Raw genomic sequence first — 23590 nt, 5'->3', positions numbered from 1 at the left:
ATAGAGGCAGGAACTGAAACGGCTAGAAAGGAAAATTAGAAAAGGAATGCCAGTCAGGAGACAAAGTGTTGACTCGAAATAGAAGGGGAATGAATGAAGGGGAAGGAAGTATTAGGTTTGAATAACACGTATGAGAAAATAGAGAGAAGGACTTACGGGAAGGTGGGAACCAAAAGGCGGTAGGAGAGGAGGAGGAAAAGGACGGGAATGAGAATGAGGACGAGGAGGAGGAAGAGGAAGAAAAAGAGGTAAAACAGGAGAATATTGAGGGTTGAAGGAAAGGGAGGAAGGCATCGGACCGTGTGAGAGACGTCATTAAATGGAGCGAGTCACTCTTCCTGTTTTTCCTGAATGTTTTTGAGAGATTTGGAAATACTGTGGCATCCATCCGGTTAACGAACAAATACACACACACACACACACACACACACACACACACACACACACACACACACACACACACACACACACACACACACACACACGATAGGCACCACGGATTGACTCAAAACCCGCAGAGCTCGACTATACAAAGCGCATTTTATGAAAGAGAGAAGCGGGGGTGGCGGTGGCAGTGGTAGTGGTGGTGGTGGTGGTGTACTAGCGGTGGTACAGTGAGGAGAATAGGACAGGACGAGCAAAGGGATTAAATAGGATAGATGGAAAATACAAAAGTCGACTGGGATAGGCGGATGGACGAGTAACAGTAGCAGTAACGTTTGTCTTTACGTCTGTGAGTCTTCTAAAGGACTAGGAGAAGAGGAGGAGGAGGAGAAACAGGAGAGAGGTGGAAGGAGAATAATTTGGAGGCCGGAACACGGGAAGGGAGCAATAGCAGCATAGACAGGATGGGTGTGTTGTCCCTAAAAGCAGGGCATAATGAAGTTATACACCGTGTTGGTCAGTAGCGACATAAAAGCGAGAGGGAAAGGGAGAAAAAGAAGCTTATAGCAGACACGGACAGACAGGAAGATTGGTGCGTAAAGATCTTTGTGCAGTAAGGGATCAGAAGCAACCCTGTCAATTCTTCGGGTAAATCAGGCACTGCACAGATAAAGTAGAATTCTTGTTGACTCACCTTCCGGGAACCTCATTACTCGTATGCTCTTCTCTTGAATCACTCTTACCTTGTCCTGCGTCACACTCCCTATCGTCAGTCTAATGATATCTCGCGTCTCTTTTTTCCTTCATGTTCCCTTCTGCTGTCTCTACTTTAGCTCTCATCTTCCTCACTTCTGTTCTAATTATTTCTTCTGCTCGAACGAACACTGAAATGGTGTATTCAAAATTGTGAAAGGAAGGGGCTTGTTTTTAGGTTAAGATGAACAGACTATGGTCCAAGCTACTCTTTTTTACCCTAATTCTCACTCTCGTCCTTATATATCTCTCAGTTCCAACCTCATGCATGTCAGTCTCACTCCTTCCTTGTCCCACTCTCATCTGACTTTCAAATCATTGCTTCTTTTACTTCACGCGTTCCGGTTACAAGTTCATGCTCTCTCGTAGCACACTGGTTTTTCATCCCTTTGTCACTGCTTCCTGCTTTTCCCCCTGTAACTGATCTCGTGCTTGACTCTTAATCGCCAACCTACGCACTCCCGGTGAAAGATTTGGAGGTTGTTAGTTGAGTTCTGGACAAAACAAGGATACACTACACACGCCTATCTCCCTAGCTCGAGCGGCTCAGTAGCCTCTCCTTGTTAGCAGAAAAGCGAACCTCAACTTATCCCTATATTCTTCTTGAAAGGCACTAATGTATATAGGATAATGTAGATAGACGTGTAAGGAATGTATGTGTACACTCATAGATCGATGTATCTCCGCAACAACCATGGTCTCTAAACAAAGTGGCGCCACATCGAGCTTTGCCTGTGCTACAGTAGTCATCAGAACCACCACCACCACCACCTCTACCACCACCACCACCACCATCACAAGGGAATAAGACAAAAAAGAGATAAGTACATACCTTTCAGAGGGTCGCCTGCCTTCGATTTATGTTTATTGGACGCTTACACCAGACCGGGACCCCTGAGAGAGAGAGAGAGAGAGAGAGAGAGAGAGAGAGAGAGAGAGAGAGAGAGAGAGAGAGAGAGAGAGAGAGAGAGAGAGAGAGAGAGAGAGAGAGAGAGAGAGAGAGAGAGAGAGAGAGAGAGAGACCCTATCCCTATCTTTCACAGCATTAATTAGACACTACCCCTCAATAGACATAATTGGAGGCAGCGTCTTTTCACCTTGTTGACGCTGATCGCGGCAGGAAGACGTAAACAGCCACGCGATAATGCCACGTCTAGGCAGGGCAGTAAAAGGGGCTGCCTCGTTCTTCCCGGCACGCTTCTAATCAGCGGGTTCGCCAGGTACTGCGCGGTCGTGTTACTGGTGATCTAATTAACTCCAGTCCCTTGGTGACGGACATTGAAATACTTTACATTTTATTCATTCGCGATCAGTGTATCTCACGTTGCTCATCAGTGACTTATTATTTGTGTGTATGTTTAATTATTTTTTTCATTTCTCTTTTATGTATATGTATATAGTTTTTTTGTTGTTTTCTTTACTATTTTATATTATTTTACTGGTTTGCGGAGACACCACTCTGGCAGGTGCATAGTGATGGATCTGTGTTAATCCTGAAGCCCTACAAATCTCAACGAGTGGATTTTTCTTATTTTACTCCTGAGGTTGTACGTTGTTCATATGTATCCCTAAGTTAACTATGGGTGGAGTCTTAGACATGCAGAATGGCAACTCAAAGGAAGGGACTCTTTGTCGATTCAGTTAGAGAATAAGAATATCGATACAACGAAATTTTTTATAAGCAAACAGGAGACGATAGCGAAGGTGAAATACGTGCAGGAACCGGAAGGACCGCGCTACCCTCCGCCTATACAGTTTCCTTATTAGCAAAAATATATTGACTTACACGCGCCCAAAACAAACTTGTGCCACTTTCAGTACTCGCGCCGAGGCTTTGGAGCGGCTGTACGCCAACTTTATGAGCGACATCCGGTGGGCCAAGTTTACGCCGGGCTTGTGTTCCGTAGTTGTGGGGCGAAGCTTTGGTTTGGGTCCAGGTGATTTAGGTCGCGGTAGTTTAGGGTCCCGAAGTTTTGGGGTCTTAAAGGATGAGCAGTGTTAATAAGCATTAGTGGGGGCAGGAAGTTAGGAGGAGGGATTACAACCAGGAGGAATATATCATGTGGAGTACAATAATGAGATAGAAATGAACATGATGAGCTATGTGGAGAAGGTGCGGAATGTACGTCTTTTGTTATATAGAGGAAAAAAATGAATGCAGAAATTGGTAATTAAGAGGCATGGGAGAAAGAAAGGATTAATTAACGGGGCATAGATGAAAGACTGAGAGAGAGAGAGAGAGAGAGAGAGAGAGAGAGAGAGAGAGAGAGAGAGAGAGAGAGAGAGAGAGAGAGAGAGAGAGAGAGAGAGAGAGAGAGAGAGAGAGAGAGAGAGAGAGCATATTAATAGAAGCAGTGAATAGCTATTTAGTGCAAACGAAGAGTATCCAATCAGACTGCGGATCGATATGCCTTGGAAATACAAAGCTGAAAACATAATAAAGGAAAGATTTTTTTTTAAGCGAGGCGATGGAAGGCGAGGAAGATACGAAAATTCAGAGCAAACTAGGCGATACGTATACATGAAGGGAAATATTCCGTGGAAGTAATAGCATGAAGAAAGTATAAATATGCCACAGGAATGCGCGAAGAATTTCATAAGTGCGTTCCATCGCCTCTTTTTGCGGTTGATTTGGGTTTTAAGAGGAGAATGGAGAGAGAGAGAGAGAGAGAGAGAGAGAGAGAGAGAGAGAGAGAGAGAGAGAGAGAGAGAGAGAGAGAGAGAGAGAGAGAGAGAGAGAGAGAGAGAGAGAGAGAGAGAGAGAGAGAGAGAGAGAGAGAGAGAGAGAGAGAGAGAGAGAGAGAGAGAGAGAGAGGTGGGAGGTACTAAAATATGGCACACCACATCCGTAGAGTTCGTAGTTTTTTAAGGGGGAGAGAGAGAGAGAGAGAGAGAGAGAGAGAGAGAGAGAGAGAGAGAGAGAGAGAGAGAGAGAGAGAGAGAGAGAGAGAGAGAGAGAGCGCTATTTAGGTTGATGAAAATGGAACCTCCAAAATTAGAGGGAGGGGATGACGGGAAGGTCTAAGGAGGGAGGGAGGGGGATTGAGGTCACCTAGAAAACACACACACACACACACACACACACACACACACACACACACACACACACACACACACACACACACACACACACACACACACACACACACTTAGATGAGAGAGGGACAGCTTTAGCCGGGATCGGAGAGGCGGACAAAAGGAAGAGATGCGGGGAGGGGGTCTCGCTAAATTAAGATGCCCACTTAACCCCACTTGCCCACTTAGTCAGACTCCCCCAATTATTCTCCCCTCCACCTGACATACTTTCTCCTTTCACCCATTCATCCATTCATTCATTCATCCACCCACGGCTTTTGACATTAGCTCAACCATATCTACCATTATTAATCCGCCCATATCATTAATCAGACACATCTGCTATATTTTATGAGAGACGAGAAGAAAGTTGTTGAAGGGCATTGCAAGCAGCAGCCGAGAGAGAGAGAGAGCGAGAGAGAGAGAGAGAGAGAGAGAGAGAGAGAGAGAGAGAGAGAGAGAGAGAGAGAGAGAGAGAGAGAGAGAGAGAGAGAGAGAGAGAGAGAGAGTGGGGGGTGGGGGGGAGGGTCGAAAGGCACGGCAGAACTGCAAGTTAGATAGAGGCGAGTTGTTAGCAAGGCGTGTGACGAGGATTGCGTTGAGGATTCGAACTGTAGGCGTATGTGTCTTGTGAGGCAGGACAAGTGGGCAAAGGGTCAAGGGTTGGCATTCTAGACAGACGGAAGGGCAATTCCAAGGTTAATCGACACGGTAAAAGAATGGCAGTGATATTTTTTCTTTGTTATCACTCCTCTTCTGTCGCCGCCTCCTTCTAAAGATATTAATTCGTTCTCCCTTTTCCTCCTCTTTCTCTTGATAATTTTGATAGCAATGATAATGATGATGGCAATGATAATATATAATCACAGTTTCGTGCTAGAGGAGAAAAAAGCCGGAAATCTACAATATATATGCAAATTTCGGAAATGAAGCTGTGATTTATACTCGTTGTTATAAAACAAAGTTTTCAGTAAAAAGAGTTTCATACCGTGAAATAAATGCCGATGTAATCTCTTTTGTTGTCAATAGATACATCATCCAATTGTTACAAGTTTGCGTTTCAGTTGATAGAAAAAGAATGATTACTACGTACTTTTTCACTTAATATATTTTTTTTTCTGACGGTGCGAAGGACTGCAGATGCTGGGCCAAAATAACTTATTGATGTAAGGGTGAGATAAAGAAAGAGATGGAATACAGAGCCCATATTCTTAAACATTTGGGGACACACACACACACACACACACACACACACACACACACACACACACACACACACACACACACACACACACACACACACACACACACACACACACACACACACACACACATTTTATAAGACTTTCGTGAAGGTTCTTGGTGTTTCCATGGGTAGTTTTATGAGCCTTTTGGTATTTTCAGGGTACTTTTATGAGCCTGGTGATAGTTTGACAAGGCTTCTGCACCACGAACGTGAAAAACAGCCAGAAGAACTCGACTATTATCCTTTTGTGGCGTTTGGAAATATTTCTTGTGTGAATCGACAGCGTCTGGATCATGGCATAGACGGGAAAAAGTGAAGCATGGTGAAAGCGTGTGGTCTGTCCTAGTGAGAATTCCAGGTGTGCATCTCATAATTCAGGGATCATGTGGGGCTTAGTAATACCCTTTTTTACCTTTGGGGGAAGGGGAATGGGGCTATTGTGTTGGTGCCGAGGTCGATGCTGCCCCTTACTGACAATGGTTCTTGGAATTCAGGTGACCGCGGAGAAAAACGGAGACAATGCAAGTGGTGCTTGTTCCTCTGGTAGCTCTGATTATGACTATTTTGGTTGAGGAGAAAATGTCTCATTTTTCTGCTCACCAACATATCCAGCACGTGCATATGACCACAAGGAAAAGATGCAGATTGTTATAGTTAAAGCAGATTAGATAGCAAACGTTAGAAGGTTAATATCGGGACATCCTTTTTAGAGTTACGAATAGTCAGTATAACAAGGGAAAGAAAATGACTGCAAGGAGAGATGTGACAAGTGTATTATAGTTATTATTATTATTATTGTTTTTATTATTATTATTATTATTATTATTATTATTATTATTATTATTATTATTATTATTATTATTATTATTATTATTATTATTATTATTATTATTATTATTATTATTATTATTATTATTATTATTATTATCATTGTTGTTGTTGTTGTTGTACTAAATAATGCAACAATTAGAGCCCACAAGTGTACAAATACTGAATGTTATAAAATCTATAACTCCGATAGACGCAAAACAGAAAATAAATGGTAAAATGAACAAAGTAAAAGACAGACAGTTGGATGAATACGGCCTGTCTAGCTGAGAGGATCAAGCAACAAGAAATCAGCACACAAGGAAACAATAGGCGGCTGGTGGGGGAGAGGGAATCCAGGGGCGCATCCTACCTCTTTTTCGCTTCACCTTTTTCGCTTCTCTGTTATTGTTTCTACCCGGGGCGGCGAGGTTGTTGCCGTCCTGGTAGTTACGTCCCGGAGTGGAGATCAGTTAGTCAGGAATGTGAAAGCCAGGCAGTCCGTCAGGCAGGCAGTTAGGTCAGAATCAAAAACACATCTGGAACTACTTTCAATCTTTCTTGTTAGGAGCAGCGCTGTATTGGTCGTTCGTTTTATTCCTTTTGTTTATTTCTTCTTTTGCCTCGTCGCACCCCAAAAAAAAACCCACTTTAATTGGACACCTAACAAAACACCTGACCCTGTAACAAAGAAGGATAGCCTCGGTGAGAAAAGTTGTCACAGCAAATAAAAAAAAAACTAAATTAAACCTTTTAAAAACACTTGACACAGAGAAATGGGATGGTGGCCTTAGTAAGATCATTTCAAGTATCGGCAAAGAGAGTTTAATGTTTGGAGAGCAGTGGCGGTGAGTTTTGAGGCCGGTCACTAAGGGATGGTGGGCTGGGCAGCTTTAGGTTATGATCAAGGAGACGGAAGTGAGGCTTACCTTCCAGTCAGTCATGCCGGGACGCGCTGAAATGGGATGCGTTGATAATGTAGGGGGAAGAGGTAAGGCGGGTGGCCAGCCAAGGTGAGCATTCCAGGTGTGCATCTCATAAATCGGGGATCATGTGAGGATTAGGAATACCTTTTTTACCTTGGAAGCTTGGATTTTTTTTTTAATCTTTTTATATAGTTAGATTGGGGTTAAAGGTGAAGAGACATGGTAGAAGAGATAGTTTGACAGTGTCCTGATTTGGATGTAATAAAGATAGAGAGATGGGAGCGTAGATATGTATTTCCTAGCCCCCCCCCCCACACACACACACACCTCTGGATAATGTAACACCTTTAGTTTTGTTAATTTTCTTCCTTTCTATTTTTTTTCGAACGGTCGTTTATGTCTAACTCTTTCCATGTTACGTTACTCGATTCCACAAAGTCCACAATTCTTCAAACAAACCTTCACTCAAGTGCATTTGTTATTAATTGCCATCCACAAAGCTGTATACGTGGAAATGAGGATCACGGGGTAAGGTAAATCTATGCATACTCTCATAAAATATATTGCAATAAGCGTTGCGTGAATATAAACATGAAAGCGTCCAGTCTTTTCGAACATGGGAGCGGTGTGTGACGGGCTTTTTTTTCTCTGCACTCTTTTTGTTGCCCTTGAGCCGTCCCCTTTGCTGTAAAAAAAATGCCCTGGAAATAGGATTAAGTGAAAGAGAACTGGAAGAAGACGATATGGGAGAGGAGGTAAATGGAACCACTGATGAAGGGACGGGAAGAGCAGTGGAGAAATGACTTCAAGAATCAACAGACGGTGAAGAAAAGGGGAAAGAGGAAAGGGGGCGAAGACGAGCAAAGGGAAGTGAAGACCATTTGGGAGAAGTTATATTTTTTATGTGATTTCAATTAAGGAAGTACAATTTAGTTTAATTGAAAATGAATTTATAGCTTGAATATTTTTTCCTTCAAATTTTATGTTGTTGGTTTAGAATGGGTTTTAAAGCTACAAAAGTCTTAAATTGTTAAAATAGGAGGCGGGCAGAGAAGCAGGATAATGGAAGGAAAGTGGGAAGAAGGGAGGTAGAAAAATATAGAGGAAAGGAGAGAAAAGAGAGAAAAGAGAGAGAGAGAGAGAGAGAGAGAGAGAGAGAGAGAGAGAGAGAGAGAGAGAGAGAGAGAGAGAGAGAGAGAGAGAGAGAGAGAGAGAGAGAGAGAGAGAGAGTTTTGAACAGTGGGTAGCTTGGGGCAAAGCAGGACAGTTTGCGAGTGGAAGGGGAAGAAAGGGATATGAAGAGGATGATTATTTATAAATATTGAGCTTTGGACGGAGGGGAAGGAAGGGAAGACGAAGTGTATCGGGGTTTTGGTTGCCAGGAGGAGAAGGAGGAAGGCGTCTCGATTTTGTACGAGTGACAGATGGCAGCGTAAGCATCGATCTCACACCTTTAACAGTGGACAAGCTGGACATGCAAAGAAATTAGTATGAGGAGGAGGAGGAGGAGGAGGAGGAGGAGGACTGTCTTCTTTTGGCACGTGCATTTATCATTTTCTGTCTTTATCATAGTGTGTGTGTGTGTGTGTGTGTGTGTGTGTGTGAGAGAGAGAGAGAGAGAGAGAGAGAGAGAGAGAGAGAGAGAGAGAGAGAGAGAGAGAGAGAGAGAGAGAGAGAGAGAGAGAGAGAGAGAGAGAGAGAGAGAGAAATAATATATCAGTAAGCGGACAAGCTGACGCAGGGAAGAGAGAGTAAGGAATGGTATGAAACTACGATCATTTTTCATTGCAAGCATTTCTGGCAACGAGAGGTAGGGCGCTTGCAATGCCGGAGAGACAAGAGAAGGAAACATATAAACACTGAGGAACAGTCAACAAACACTCAAATTATAGCGTGATTTTCTGCAATAAGTACTAGATATATTTGTCAAGCACTGGGTTGGCCTGCAGAATAGACTAAAGCACTTTTTTTTCACGTTCTCTCTATGGTGCCGGTGAGCTTTCTTGGTGGGGCCTGATGGTCGGCCCCAGCCTGTTATGGTGCAAGCGAGTGTTTATAGTGGCACCATCTTGCTTGGCTTATGCTGCCCCCCGGAACTCATCTTTGATCCTCTGTTTTAGAAAGAGAATCTAGAGTAAAAGGGTCGTCTTAGGCCACTCGGCGGTAACTGAAAAATCCCAAATTGTAGCGGCGGGCGGGACACGAACCTGGGTCCTGGATTCCGCGCCCGTACGCTAACCACTCAGCCACCGCCGGGATTGTTGAGTTCGCCATGTTGCTACAAACTATATAGTGATCAATACCGTTATTGATTTGCCAATCATAGGAGGAATAGGAGGAGGAGTAAGAGTAGGAGGAGGAGGAGGAGGAGGAGGAGGAAGAGGAGGTGGTGGTGGTGGTGGCTGTGGTGGAAGAGGAGTAGGAGTAAGGAAAAGAGGAAGAGGAAGAGGGAAGGGAAAAGGAGGAAAATAACAACATCAAGAAGAGCATGAAGTAAAGAGAGAGAGGGAGATGGAAAAAGAAATCAAGTAAGAATCGAAAGTAATGGAATCAAACACGATGGAAAATATAACCAAAAGGAACAAAAGAAACAGAGAAAGAATATAGACTGCGAGGAGTAACAAGAGCAAGAAGAGAAGTGTTAGGAGGAGGAGGAAAAATAAAAGAAAGACAACAAAGAGGGGAAGAAGGAGAAGGTAGGGGGGAGGGGAGATGGGGGGAGGGGTAGACGAAGAAGGTAGATGAGGTATACTAAAAAATAACAGGAACCACATTCAAATAGAAGACCCACATATTTCTTTTGCAGACTCTAACCTCTAAGTTTTGAGAAATTCGAAGGAAAGAAAAATAAACTCTCTCTCTCTCTCTCTCTCTCTCTCTCTCTCTCCATCTATCTATCTATCTATCTATCTATCTTTGCGCAGGAGTGTGGCCTTCTGCAACCATTAATATATCCTTCAGTCATTATTCATACAAGCAGCTCAAAATAAATATTATTGTATAGTGAAAGGTGGAGGATGCAAAGCGGAGAAATAGCACTGAGGAGAGGGACGGGAGGATAGGAGAGAGATATGCAAAAAAAAAGGAAAAGAAAATGGAGCTGTGAGACCTGACCTGACATGTTTTTTTCCGTTTCTTTCTTAGTCTGCTCTCGCTTTCTCTTATTTCTTTGTTCCATTTTTCTTGCGTCATTTTTCCTTCCAGCAATTCTCAACATTCATGTGATCGGTTGAGTTCTCTTTGTCCGCCTCTGTCTGTGTTTGCTTAGTTGTTATCTCTCTCTCTCTCTCTCTCTCTCTCTCTCTCTCTCTCTCTCACACACACACACACACACACACACACACAACACACACAGAGTCACTCAGGTAAGTGCCCGCCCACGTTTACCTGTCGGCCACACCTTCCCCTGTTAGCCTTTGGAACCAACTTCTCCTCGCATTGTCCAAGGCTTAGCGGGATGACTTGAGGGCTCTGGCTGGTAATTGGGGCCTAGGCTTTCTCTGGTCTGCTCTGACACCTTAGGGGTTGGCTGTGAGGGACTGAAGGATAGGAAGAACACAATGAGAGCCTTAAATCACTTCTCTAAATACTAGAAACTGCAAGAACTTATATTATTTGGGTAGTGGTAGATCAAGATTAATGTAACTTTGGGGTTGCATTTTTACTCTCAAATCAACTATTTTCCAAGGCCATTGAGGAGATTAGTCGGGAACCTCATGTGTGTTTCTTCACGTTCTTTGCGCAGAAGCCTTGTCAAACTATCACTAGGCTCATAAAAGTATCCACGGAAATACCCACACCCACCATGTTCAGTGGGGGTGTGCAAGCCATGATATGTTTTAAAATATGGGTCTGAATGGCAAAACGAGCAAACTAGTATGATGAGGTTTGGAGTAGCTTCTCAAAAATTACTTATTGATAACAAACTGCAACGAACATAACTAAGGAAAGATATACGTAATGTTTAACCATGAGGGATGTTTCGTTATTTTGGGTGCATCTTAAGGTTATGACAAACGGAAGTATTAAGTAGATGTGTTTTTAACCCTTTTTTTGCACAGCGGAGTGAGGACGATTTTATATTTAGGGTAATTAGTTTATATGCTTTTAGTGTATATTAGGGTAAGGTTCCTGGCACGCAAGGCAACGACAGGGGGGCGTTGATACATGTCAGCGGCACGTTTACCTTTTCCTAAGACCTTAAAAACACTCTTATGCCTGCGGGTCAGTGTGCAGGCGGTCGTGGCTATGCTGGTGGTGGTGGTGGTTGGCAGGCCAGGCAGTTGACGCTTCTTAATTGCTTTCTTGCAGGCCTGGCGGTGAGCAGGGGGCGCCGGGGATGATGGGGGGAGGTGTACACGGCAAGGACATAATAATGTAGTGCGAAGCAAGAAGTGGAGGAGACATGTACGTGAAATGATGTAATATGCGGGGAGAGGCACGAAGAATATGTTTGGAAAAGGTAAGTGTAAAAAAAACAATACAACTTTAAATACAAATAGGAAGGGTAGACATGAGTTAAACGGAAATGGAAGTATATATGTGTATAGGAGAGAGAGAGAGAGAGAGAGAGAGAGAGAGAGAGAGAGAGAGAGAGAGAGAGAGAGAGAGAGAGAGAGAGAGAGAGAGAGAGAGAGAGAGAGAGAGAGAGAGAGAGAGAGAGAGCGTGTGTATGTATGTGTGTGTGTGTGTAGAAGGTGAGTTTCCTATTGGTGGAGTCCATTGGTTCTGTTCTCTGAAGTTTAGTGGAGCAAATGAGGAAGAGAAAGTGTTTTGTAAGAGGAGGAAGAGGAAAAGGAGAAAGAATAAGAAAAAGAAGAGGAAAACGAACACGAAGAACAAAAGAAACTGAAGAAGAATAAGGAAGAAGAAGAAGAAGAAGAAGAAGAAGAAGAAGAAGAAGAAGAAGAAGAAGAAGAAGAAGAAGAAGAAGAAGAAGAAGAAGAAGAAGAAGAAGAAGAAGAAGAAGAAGAAGAAGAAGAAGAAGAAGAAGAAGAAGAAGAAGAAGAAGAAGAAAAAGCACAAGGAGAAGAAAAAACACAAGAAGAAAAAGAAGAAAGCCTGGATGATGCGCAAGAGTTGCATATTAGTGATGTTGCCTCATACTACCTCCTTTAGTGTCTTCCTCCTCTTCCTCATTATCCCGGTCCTCTTCCTTTCTTTCCTTTCCAAGAACTCCGGCATTTAATTACCTAAGCATTTCACTTTCATTATCTCGGTCACCTGCTCTTCCTCCTCTGTCCTGTCCCCTCGTTGCTGCTCCTTTTTCTCATCCTCTCCCTTCTTTTCCTCCTTCCTCTCTTCCTTTTCCACTAACTGCACCGCTTCCTCTGCCTTCACTAACACTTAGGGTCAAACTACTAAAGCATTTCATTAATTAACAACCACCAAACCTGCAAGTCTCTCCTGACGACCTTTGAAGCCGTGAGTTCGTGCGTGCAAGCATTGGGTGTGGTCGTGGGCGTGGCAGGGCGGCAGGGGCATCACATCACCGCCCTCACCCTCCTCGGCGTCACCCTAACATAGCAAACTCTTGCCCTCTCTCCATAGCTTAGAGTCCCTGTGTTTGGTATTGGTTTAGATAGGTGAGGCTGAACGTTAGTGGTAATATCTTTTGCTTGGCTGTGGTTTGAACAAGACAGTGTAGTACATAGCTTGTCGTGCTTGCTTTCTTGTATTTGAAATGTGTTTTAATGGTGGCAAGGGATCATTTCTTGTATTTTATTAGTGTTGCAGAATGTTTGTAGTATCTCATTGCATTTAAAAATGCTTTAAATGCATGTAGTAGGCCATTTGCAATTTGTCTTGTATATTATAAGACAAAGTACCTGAAAACTTGTGGTATTTCTTCCATTTGGCAGTGGTTGAATGTTTGTGACATTTCTCGTTATACCAAAGCTGGTGATTATTATTTCAGGGATGGTTTTACTGCTCAAGAATTTCTGAATGTGAGAAAACTTGTTTTTCTTACTCTGCTCTGCCCGTACCTTAACCGCTCTCCTGATAGCTGTGGTAGAGTAAAGAACTTGTAGTTGCCTTCCAACTGTAGTACATCGGTAAATGAGGTCACGTGTCCCTCATTAAGAGACTACGAAAAGTGATCCTACTTTCACGCAGCGCCGAGGCTAGGCGGCATGGGAACAGGGAGGGAACGAGGGTGTGCTTGACGTTGACTACGGGCAAAGTCACTTACAAGTGACTTTGGACTACGGGCATATACTACCCATCCTTTGCCCGGCATCGTGCCTGGTACACACGCGTACGGCAGCGAGGCTCAGGCAAAAGGTCCTTTCACACACGCATATCCCTGCCTCGCCATCTCCTTGTGTCTAGTAAATCTTAATTTTTTGCACTCTCCCTAGCGCGACACGGATTTGTATTAAACACCACCCAAGAGCGATGTTCTTTCCCAGTTTATTAACCTATTTGTGAGGAAGTAGTGGTCAAATATTAGGAAGCAGCCTTTACTCTTTTTATTGTTGTTGAAGAGATATTAGAAGACAAATATGCGCTTGGCGGCTTGCCGCTCACTGCTTGGCACTCGCTCAGGCTGAAGCAAGTCAACAGAAGCAGCAGCATCGGCTACAGGAACACGTACTCATATACTTGTGAAACGCAAGGGGAAGATGGCGCAACTATAAACACTTGCCTGCACTACTGATGGGTTGGGCCCGACCAGCAGGCCCCACCAAGAAAGATTACCGGCGCTACAGGCTGAACGAAAAAAAATAAAAACTGCGTGTCCTGGGCTTCGGGTTGGGGTCTGTGGCACCAGCAGAAGCAGCAGCATCGCCATCCCCAAGCCCAGAACATATGCAGTGCCCTTGCTCTGGTTATACGAACCAACGCAGGCGTTCATCCTCCCGTTTGGGCTGGTTGATAAAGGAATACCTGGGTAAACCTGAGGAAGGTAAGCTGTGGTGGGCCGGATAACACAATGGCCCTTTGTTCCAGGGTAATGGGTTATTACCCGCTACAGAATTAAGGACCAATGTGATTGAGCTGAGCACCGAGGCCTTTCGTAGCTTTAGCGTATTTCCGAAACTTTGCTTTTAACCTTTACTCTGAAGAACGTTGTTGTAAATCTTTCTGCTTGCTACACGTGACCCTTTTCTGGTTAAGTTTCATGTTCCATCTGCAAAAAAAAGAAGACCTTGCAGGGCCGTTAGTTGCTCTTGACCTACACGTTATTGGCCCGTGTTACTCAGGGCAGGTAGAGTCGCTCAGGTGGAGGGAGAAACGTAACAGTGGTGCTTCTGAATAACTTACCAAGCTTAGGGCAACACGGACACATGTGTATGCAACCTATCCGTGTACCTGCAATGTAATATGCATGAATACACACACACAGACACACACACACACACACACACACACACACACACACACACACACACACACACACACACACACACACACACACACACACACACACACACACACCTGGAGGAATGGGTGGTGGTGCCGCTGCTCACTCAATTAGGCGCCCCAGCCAGGTGAGTCAGGTGTGGGTGTCGTTATCCCCGCTTGAGGATCTAAGACCTCCAGCTGGTGTTGGCGGTCAGGTCAAAGAGGAATTCTGTGTCAAAGGAAGGGTAAGGTCAAGAGGTAAGTTGCTGCTGTGGTCTGAGGCGGAGTTAGTTTTATGTGTAATTAATATCTATCCGCTGCCTTTTTTTTCATATTTTTCTGTCTCCGAGATTTAGCAACAATTTCCTTTCTCAGTATAATATTTTTCTGATTCCCTCCCACTGTGTTTCGTTTTTATCCTTTTCATTTTATCGTCCACATTATGGTTTTGGTCCTTCTACCACTTCAGGTAATACTCTAAAACTATACCTATTTATATCCACTGCCTTCCTGTTTGCCACCCTCTTCCCGTTTCTGCCCCACACTTTGCTAGTTTCGCACACAAGGTCTCAGGCAACAATTCGTAAGCTATGTGGAACCTTCTCCCCATCTCTGTAATGTCTTTGTGATTGCTTTTCTGTCTGTTTTATTATCCCGTTTCTGTCCATTCAGCAATCTATAATCTTCTATCAGCGTGCCTTTTTCTCTTACCCTCTGTCTTTCTCCCATTGTGTATTGCGTTAGGATTCACTTCATGCAGGCAGAGTATTAATCGTTGCACCTTCCTCTGAATAACATGGAGACAAACATGTATTGACACGATTCAGACGGATCTAAACAGAAGACTTGAAATCCGTCACAGTTCTGAAGTTTTTTTGTTTAGGTTTTATTGGAGAGTTTTATTGCTATTTGATCCTTATTTTATTGCAGTCAGTAATAACGCGAAGCTGTGTGTTTGTCAGTTTCTGTAACCTCCTCTCAATCTATCAAATCTTTACGTATTTATCTGTTTGCATATACATGTTTCTTCTTTATGTTCTGTTTGTATTTTTCATTATTTTGAGAAAGACATGACAACCACCGAATAGACGACGGGATGAGATTAAGCAAAACAGACGGTGGGCATTTAGCTACCACAAATTGCCCGTATTCTCCATTCCTTGAAGAAGATTGTTATGGGAAGGTGAAATTAAGGCAGAGGACGGAAGGCTATTATAAAGTCTGCCAGGGAGGGGAGTGAATAAGCGAGCTCTAACTGATGACGGTACGAAGGACAGCTTTGGCATGACCGTGATGGAGAGTCTTGTGCAGCGGAGCGGTGTGAGGGGCGGAGGCATGCAATTATCAAGTCAGGAGGAGCAGACAACTTGGAAATAGCGGTGGAAGTTAACAAGGGAGCCGACATTACGGGGGACTGCGAGAGGCTGAAGACAGTCATTTTGAGGAGGGGACCTTTGATGGAACAAGTTAATGGTCTCGGTTTTGGCTGCGTTTGATGTGTTGTTTGATAGTTACTTACCTTACGTTTATGAGAGTCTGGGGAGGCTTTTGTATATTTGAACTAACATGAAGAAAAGGTAAACTGAACGCTGATGTAACAGTTTGTGCGTATTGTGGATATCTGTGCACGTATTTTTATTAGTGTTTGTATGTATATGTATGTATGGGTGTGTCTGTACCGTCTATGTTTCTGCCTATCAGTATGTTTATCAAGATTTCTTTCCATTACTTGTTTGTTTATTTTCGCCATCTGCATCGATATCTTTCTCTGTACATTTTTTTCTTTTTCTTACAACAAAGGAGACAGCTCAAGGGCACAAAAAAGGAAACAATAATAAAAAAAGCCCGCTACTCGCTGCCCCTAGAAAGATTCAAAAGAGGTGGCCGAAAGACGGGTCATATATCTGTTTATTGCCTTTATCCATATATCTCACTATCCATTCATCTATTTAGGTATTATCTATCCATATTTCATCTATCTGTGTATGTAAATTAGTCTATCCATGCCTATTTCTGACCAGGCGAGTGTTTTTTTTTTTACCCAGTCTAAATTTTTTCTCCTTCCCTGATCTTCTTAACAGACGCGATTTCCAAGATTTACAAGCTGAGAAATTTTCCGGCTCCCTTCTTCGCTGGCGTTCATTACGACATATTTTCTGCAGGCCTGCCCTCCCTTCCTCGGCCCCCTCCCTCTCTCCCTCTTCACCTTCTTCCCTGACCCTCTTAAACCTCCCCTTCCTCGCTTCCCTCCTCCTGTTATCTCTAAACTATCCTCTTCTTCTCTCCCCTCCCTCTTATAATTCAGTCTTGTGCTTCCTTTATTCCTCTTTCTCCTCCTGGTCCTCCTCTTCCTCTCTTCCCTATCAGCTCTCACCCTTCCCTTTTCTAATTTTCTTAATTTTCACCCCATCCCAGTCTTTCCTCTTGAAGACCACCATTTTTCACTTAACCGGCATTCCCCTCTTCCCATGCTCTTCTCACCTCATTGCTCCTCTCATCAGCCCTCCTCTTCTTTCTCTTAACTTTATCTTCTCCCATTTTCTTCTTTCAGTCTGCCACACTTTACGATAGTCTTCCAATTTTCTTGCACCCTTTCACTTTTTGCTACGTTTTCTCTTACAGGATCTATTTTTCTCTTATTTGTTTTCTTGTTCTTGTTTTTATTAATGTTATTGTTCTTTTTCCTCCTCCTCCTCCTCCTCCTCCTGCTCCTTTTCCACTTCGACTTCCTCCTGCTCCTCTTTTTCGTCCTTCATAAGCTGAGTCATTATTGGTTAGACTGTTGGTATTGATATCGGGGGAGAGGGAGGACGTAAGTAAATATTTATTGCTCTTAATAAATACATATATAGAGAATTATAGTTTAACAATTTCAGCGACAGTCTGTCGAGCCGAAGCTCCTGACAGACAGATGTCTTGTTAATCTATTTTTTTCATTAATGCTCCTTTTTAAGGCTGGAGTAATATATGGGCTTAGTTCTTGCTTAATACTTGCGTATATTTTCCTTACAGAGAAGTGTTTCTGGAATAATGTATTGAATTCATGGAAAAATAAATCCAAGGATTCGTTTGGACAAGTACACTGTAATACTCTGTTCCAGTTCACGTTTTCTTGATCATGTCTGAAATTGTTTAGAGTAAAGTCAGTTATTATTCTCTTATTGACGTGTACTGGTGAATGATTTACTACTTCTTGCATGAAATGAGGTATAATTGGAAAATGATCTGAGAGATCCATGATAATGATACAGTTCCCGACATTTGCCTCTGGTTGTGTTGTCCATATATGGTCAATAAGTGTCGCCGTTGTGTCTGTGACTCTAGTAGGCTTTGTGGTTAATGGTAACAATGAAAAAGAGTACATCAAATTACAAAAATCCTGGGCATTAGTGTCACTGCATTTCAACAAATCTATATTAAAGTCACCAAATACATAAAAATCAGTAAATTTGTTATCATAAGCTAGTGAAAACATTTCCATAAGAGCACCAATAAAACTATCTATATTACCACTTGGAGGTCTGTATATGCATAATAGTAATGATTTCTTATTTGCGATAGTGGTTTGAACACCAATGCTTTCTATGAACGTATCTACTTTTGAATATTCATTAAGAGCAGTAGAGTGATTACATTCAGAAATGTACAGGGTAAGTCAACCGGTAAAGGGAAGCAAGGTGAGGACTTACTTAGTTTCTGTTAGACCAATAACATTACATTTCGAGTTTATATTACATAGAACAAATGGTTGGAAGTTAGTAGGAATTGACCGTATATTCAGAGTTAGGAGAGTAAGTACATTGTTGATAAGTAAAGAATTATCATTAAGATGAATGGTGGTGGCGGTGGTGGTGATGATTGTGGTGGTGATCGGAGTGGTCGTGGCAGCCGCGGTCTCTTCAGATAACGTAAAAAAAATGCCGTTAAAGGTCGAGAAACATTAACTTAGTTTTTCCTTCGGTTCCGCCTCCAGTTTCCGTTTGTCGCTGGCAGATTCTTTGATTCCCGAGCGATGAATAACATGCGGGTGATCGGGCACATTAAACCGCAGCCGATAGCGGAGAATTGTCAACGGGACTCGAACTAGGAACCCTGTGTCAATTACTACCATCGTTGCGCTATCCACTCGGTCTCTGCATCATTCTTCTGCTATTTGCTTTGCTAGTACTAAGTGAAAGTGTTAATACATTTTCAGGCAAGTTTGAGTGTTTAGCTGAAAATAAGAAAGAAAATGTTTGAGCGTTCATGGTACAGAGTGAACGGTGCAGATATATAATTATGTTAAAAGAGATGAATGTATGCGAAGGAGTGTTAATAAAGGACTAGAAAACTTGCTAATAGATTGTGATATAAGGATATACTGGGACGTTATGTAGAGGTGCAACTGCATCTATAATAACAAGACGAAGATACAGATAAAGAAACTGAAGATGAAGATGAATGTTAAGTAGATGGCATAAAGAAAATACATAAGAGAAGGGAAGACTGACTGTAAAAAAAGATATATTGCTTCCGGGAACAGAATCGGAGGTAAAGAACGCGGACAGTCGTTAAAAATCCCCTAATTAAATGGAGCGCGACAAACATTTTCTCACCGGCTAAATTACGTCTCAGATTTTACAAACCCCTCACCCCTGGTCCCCCCTCCTCCCCCTTGCCTTCCCTCCCACGACCCTGATGTTCCGGCAAGTGCAAGGACAAAGACGACCCGCCGGGAACGCGTCTGGACACGTCGAAGAAGGATCAAGGAAGTTACTGCTCCATAAATGTCCTTTGGTGTGCATGTGTGTAAAGTTAAGCCGTGTATCTCTTCTTTTATTCTTAGTCACCTCTGGTCCTTACCCGTGTTCGGTCGTGTGCTGCGGTCGTTCGGCATGTCTTTTTTCTTCTTTCTTTGTCGTGTCTTGTCTGCACCTCTTGTACTTGATTAGAGAGTCAGTAGCGCGCTTTGTCATGTTCTCCGCTGCCTTGACCCCCTACCACCCACCCCCCTCCTCAAGCCAACATCTTCAAGGTGGAACTGTTGCTACATACGAGAAGAACAAGTCGATTTTTCTTTTCCTTTTTCCTTGGTTGTGTCTCCAGAAATTGTACTTGATCGGTAGGTTTGTCGGGAAGGTTTTGCCATGTCCTCTGCTGCATTCCCCCCACCCCCGACCATCTTACCCCAGCATATTCAAATTGGAACTGCCGCTACTTACCAGAAAAACACGCTGCCTTTTCTTTTCCTTTTTCTTTGTTGTGTCTCCGGAAACTGAACTTGATCGGGTGGTAAGATATCTGTGTCGCCACCTCTGCTCATTTCCACTTTGATGCGGCAGCAGCTTTTAAGTTGGGGCCGCCAGCACACGCTTGAAGATTTTTTTTCTTTTACTTCCTTTCTGTATCCCTAGTCCACAACATGCACTCAAGAAAGGTAGTCAGTTATCTTTGCGTTGATAACAGCAAACATAGGGAAGCAGTAAGAAAATGCAAGAAATAAAATATAAAGACTTTATAATTTGTAGTTATCAATGCTTTACTTTGGCTGTGGCAGTAACATCGATATCCATCTAGTTGCACCTTGTCAGTTTTTAGTTCATCTTTCAGTTCAAACATTTAAAAACTCTTTATTACCTCTTGATGAGTTTCAAATATTATTATTACATAAGGTTATATATAGTATTACATTTATCAACTTTGTTTATATTAGATTTGAGAAGACCCAATCAGTTTTGAAGAGACAGAGAATTTTTGTCTCCATCGTTTGTCTGGAGTCCATCTTTGCATAAACCATGAAATAAGATAAAAATCTCGCTTTTCCACGTCCTTGTTTGGGGAGTCGAGACTGCTTTATAAAAGTTTCCAGCTAATGAGGTGTTGATGTTCCTCTCTTATAACGCCGCTGCCGCCGCTCCCCGCCGCTAATGCCGTTGCTGCTGCTGGTAATGTTCCTCAAGGCGCCGGGTGCCTCCGGAAGCCCCTGCATCAGTCGACTTCGCGGCGCCCAGCGTGAGTTGACAGAGACTTCGCTGGTGCTGCTCAGAAATGCATGGGGGCGAGGGTGCTTATCGCTGAATGGGTCTTAGCTACAACCTCTCTTTCCTGAATGCGGAGACGAGGATGAGAAGAAGGAGGCGGGGAGTGGGGATGACTAGTAGGTGTCTAGTCCTCTGCCAGTTATAGAACAGGGATGACCTGGACGAGAGGACGGAAAGACGAGTGGGCCGACAAGTTCGTTCATACATATTCCAGACACGGTGGGAAGACGAGGTTGGCGGGATGGCAGGTCGCGTGGGTGTTCCTTTGTATGTCATCCTCCTGGTTATATCACAGAGGGCATTACGGGCCATATATATACTGCTTTTCCACGCGGCGGGTTGTCAGGGACACGGTGATGGTATGGTAGAAGGGTTCGCCTCATCAAAAGGCGTGCGTTTTATCACTTGCTGAGAGGTTCAAGATAATGTAGCTTCGTGCGGCAGCCTCTGTGTCGAGAGAAGCCCCATCCCATTACTTGAGTGTGTTTTCACTTAGATAACTCGCAGTCTTTTTTTGCGACTCAAGCGTTCAAAGAGTTGAAGTGAAAGGTTTGGGAGCAGCAGGTATGTTTCTCCTTAATGTTGTACTTTGTCATTATGGCAGGAAGGTGATAAACTTTTGATGAAAAGCTTATTAATGAGTTATTAGGTACATTTAACTAATGTGGTCTTTGCTTTTGCTTTTTATGTTGCATTATTATTATTATTATTATTATTATTATTATTATTATTATTATTATTATTATTATTATTATTATTATTATTATTATTATTATTATTATTATTATTATTATTATTATTATTATTATTACTATTATTTATATTATCGTATTCATCTTTATTAATATGTTGTTACCGATACACTGGTGATGACTGCAGTGATGGTATTGGTTTAATTGTTATCTGTTATTTAGTCTTCCGCAGGAATTTTTTTATATACAAGAAATGCTGGGACGGCTAGGCCTGGAAAATATTTATGGCGCCTCCGACGATTACTGGTGAGGCAAGTTTCTATCCATGACTAAAAGTAAATATGCTTATGCTTGAAACAATACATGTATGAAAAAAAAAAGTTGCGACTAGAACTGAACACTGGTGTGAATTTTTTATATCCATATCGAAATACAATTTTAAACCTTGGTGTAATATAAAAAAAGCTGGAAAACACAATAACAGAAAGCAGAAAGAAGCTTGAGCTGGTCAAAATTCCTTTTCTCGTAAAGGAAACCAGACACTCATTTTGTGACAGCGAACGAAAATCCAGAAACAAAAGAAAAGAATATACATCCGTGAAGTGTGTCATATTTTCCCCCAAAAAACAAGAGAATATATGCAAAGCTAGTGGGAGGAGGGGAAAGAAAAATAAGTCGCTTGTGTACACTTCGTCTGTGTTAGGTAAAAGTTTGGAAACAAAAGGAAAAAAATAGCACAATGAAATATATCATATTCTCCCCACAGACACGAGAGCAAACAGAACTTGAGGGACGAAAAGAAAATCGTCTCGCGCGCGCTACCTGTCATGTTGCTGTCTGGTTGTCGGCCTGGCAGGGGGCAGTTGTGGCTCCGTCTGGCGGCTGTTTCTGGGGGGCACATTTTGTATGTTTCAGATCCACCCTCTTATCCATGCACCTTGTCCCTCCCACGTAGTATAAGCTGGGGAGTCCTTCGGCCGTGGGACTTACTTGTATACTTAGTCGTCGAATTCTGAGGTGTCCATCGAACTATTATCCACGCTCACTACACCCTCTTAAAAAGTCCCTGGTGGTGAGGTGGGTGGGAATACATTGTGAGTCAGGTAGAGAAGAAACGGCTGGTGGAAATAGGTGGAAGGACTGTGTGGTGGTGGAATGGAAAGGGGGTGAATGAACATGATGGAGAGGGATCCGTCGAACAACGTCCATACACTCTAAAAGCCCTTTTATTACACAGTCAGTGGTGGTGAGGTAGGTGAGAATATATTGTGAGTCAGGTAGAAAAAAAAACGGATGGGAATCGCTATATGATCTGGGCGGTGGTCGAATGGAAAGGGAGTGAATGAGCATGATGGAGATGAGTATATTAAAGTGAAAAAGGGTCATGTGTCTCAATTTGACGATCTGTTCCTGCTCTCTCGTTGTGGCTGAACGGTGTATCTGAAGGCTGTGGAGAGACTCACGGATAAGCGGCAGGGCAGACTGAGCGATAAAGTTCCCGAAATAATAGAGAAATCGAGAAAGAAGAAAGAGGAGGAGAGAAAAACGAAAGAAAGAAAAGATAGATGTGAGAAGTGGGAACAAGGAGGAGGAGAGAGATTGGAGGAGGTGGAGAGGAAACGAAAAAATAGTGAAACGCAGGAAGAGGAAGAGAACTCGGAGGCGTCGAGCTGGTGAGGCCTGAGCTGTCTGGTGTAGTGTTTGTTTCCGTGCCGAGAATACAACGCTGGCGGCCCCTCCTGCCCCCTCACCCCGCCCCCTACCGCCCCACATCCTGCTTACTGCCTAGAGGGACGAGTCGTGAGCCTGAACAGATCTGGTGAGGGCGGAGAAGCAGTCGTCTTGACCCAGTCCTCGTCCTCGTCCTCGCCCGTCGCCTCATCCATCACATTCTCTACCTCAATCTCGCCCCTTTGCTTCTCCTCACCTTACCTCATGCATTTTTAGGACGCCGTCATGCTGTTTGGCCTCGTGTTGCATCTCTCTGTCACTGTGTCCATGGGTGTGTCTGCCTGAATGGGCTATGTTTGTTCTCTCTGTCTGCTTTTGCATGTGTGTGTGTGTGTGTGTGTGTGTGTGTGTGTGTGTGTGTGTGTGTGTGTGTGTGTGTGTGTGTGTGTTGTCGGTCAATCATTTTGTGTTTCTTTTATTAGCTGGCTGTGTCATGACTTTTTTTTTCTCTCTCTCTCTCTCTCTCTCTCTCTCTCTCTCTCTCTCTCTCTCTCTCTCTCTCTCTCTCTCTCTCTCTCTCTCTCTCTCTCTCTCTCTCTCTCTCTCTCTCTCTCTCTCTCTCTCTCTCTCTCTCTCTCTCTCTCTCTCTCTCTCTCTCTCTCTCTC

The 23590-nt window shown here is 43.2% G+C and overlaps 1 long non-coding RNA gene across 1 annotated transcript in view; it reads left to right on the top strand.

Annotated features, from left to right (window-relative positions):
• The first annotated feature begins 11525 nt into the window (after positions 1 to 11525).
• LOC126996436 (uncharacterized) overlaps positions 11526 to 23590 on the top strand; it is a 183896-nt gene continuing 171831 nt past the window's right edge. Inside the window, exon 1 of the long non-coding RNA XR_007751162.1 lies at positions 11526 to 11653. This is a non-coding gene — a long non-coding RNA (uncharacterized LOC126996436). The remainder of the gene's footprint in view (positions 11654 to 23590) is intronic.

The sequence above is a fragment of the Eriocheir sinensis genome, chromosome 10 (assembly GCF_024679095.1).
Source record: "Eriocheir sinensis breed Jianghai 21 chromosome 10, ASM2467909v1, whole genome shotgun sequence".
Lineage (NCBI taxonomy): Eukaryota > Metazoa > Arthropoda > Malacostraca > Decapoda > Varunidae > Eriocheir > Eriocheir sinensis.
Note: the sequence above shows the minus strand (reverse complement) of the source record. Positions and strands in the feature narration are given on the sequence as shown.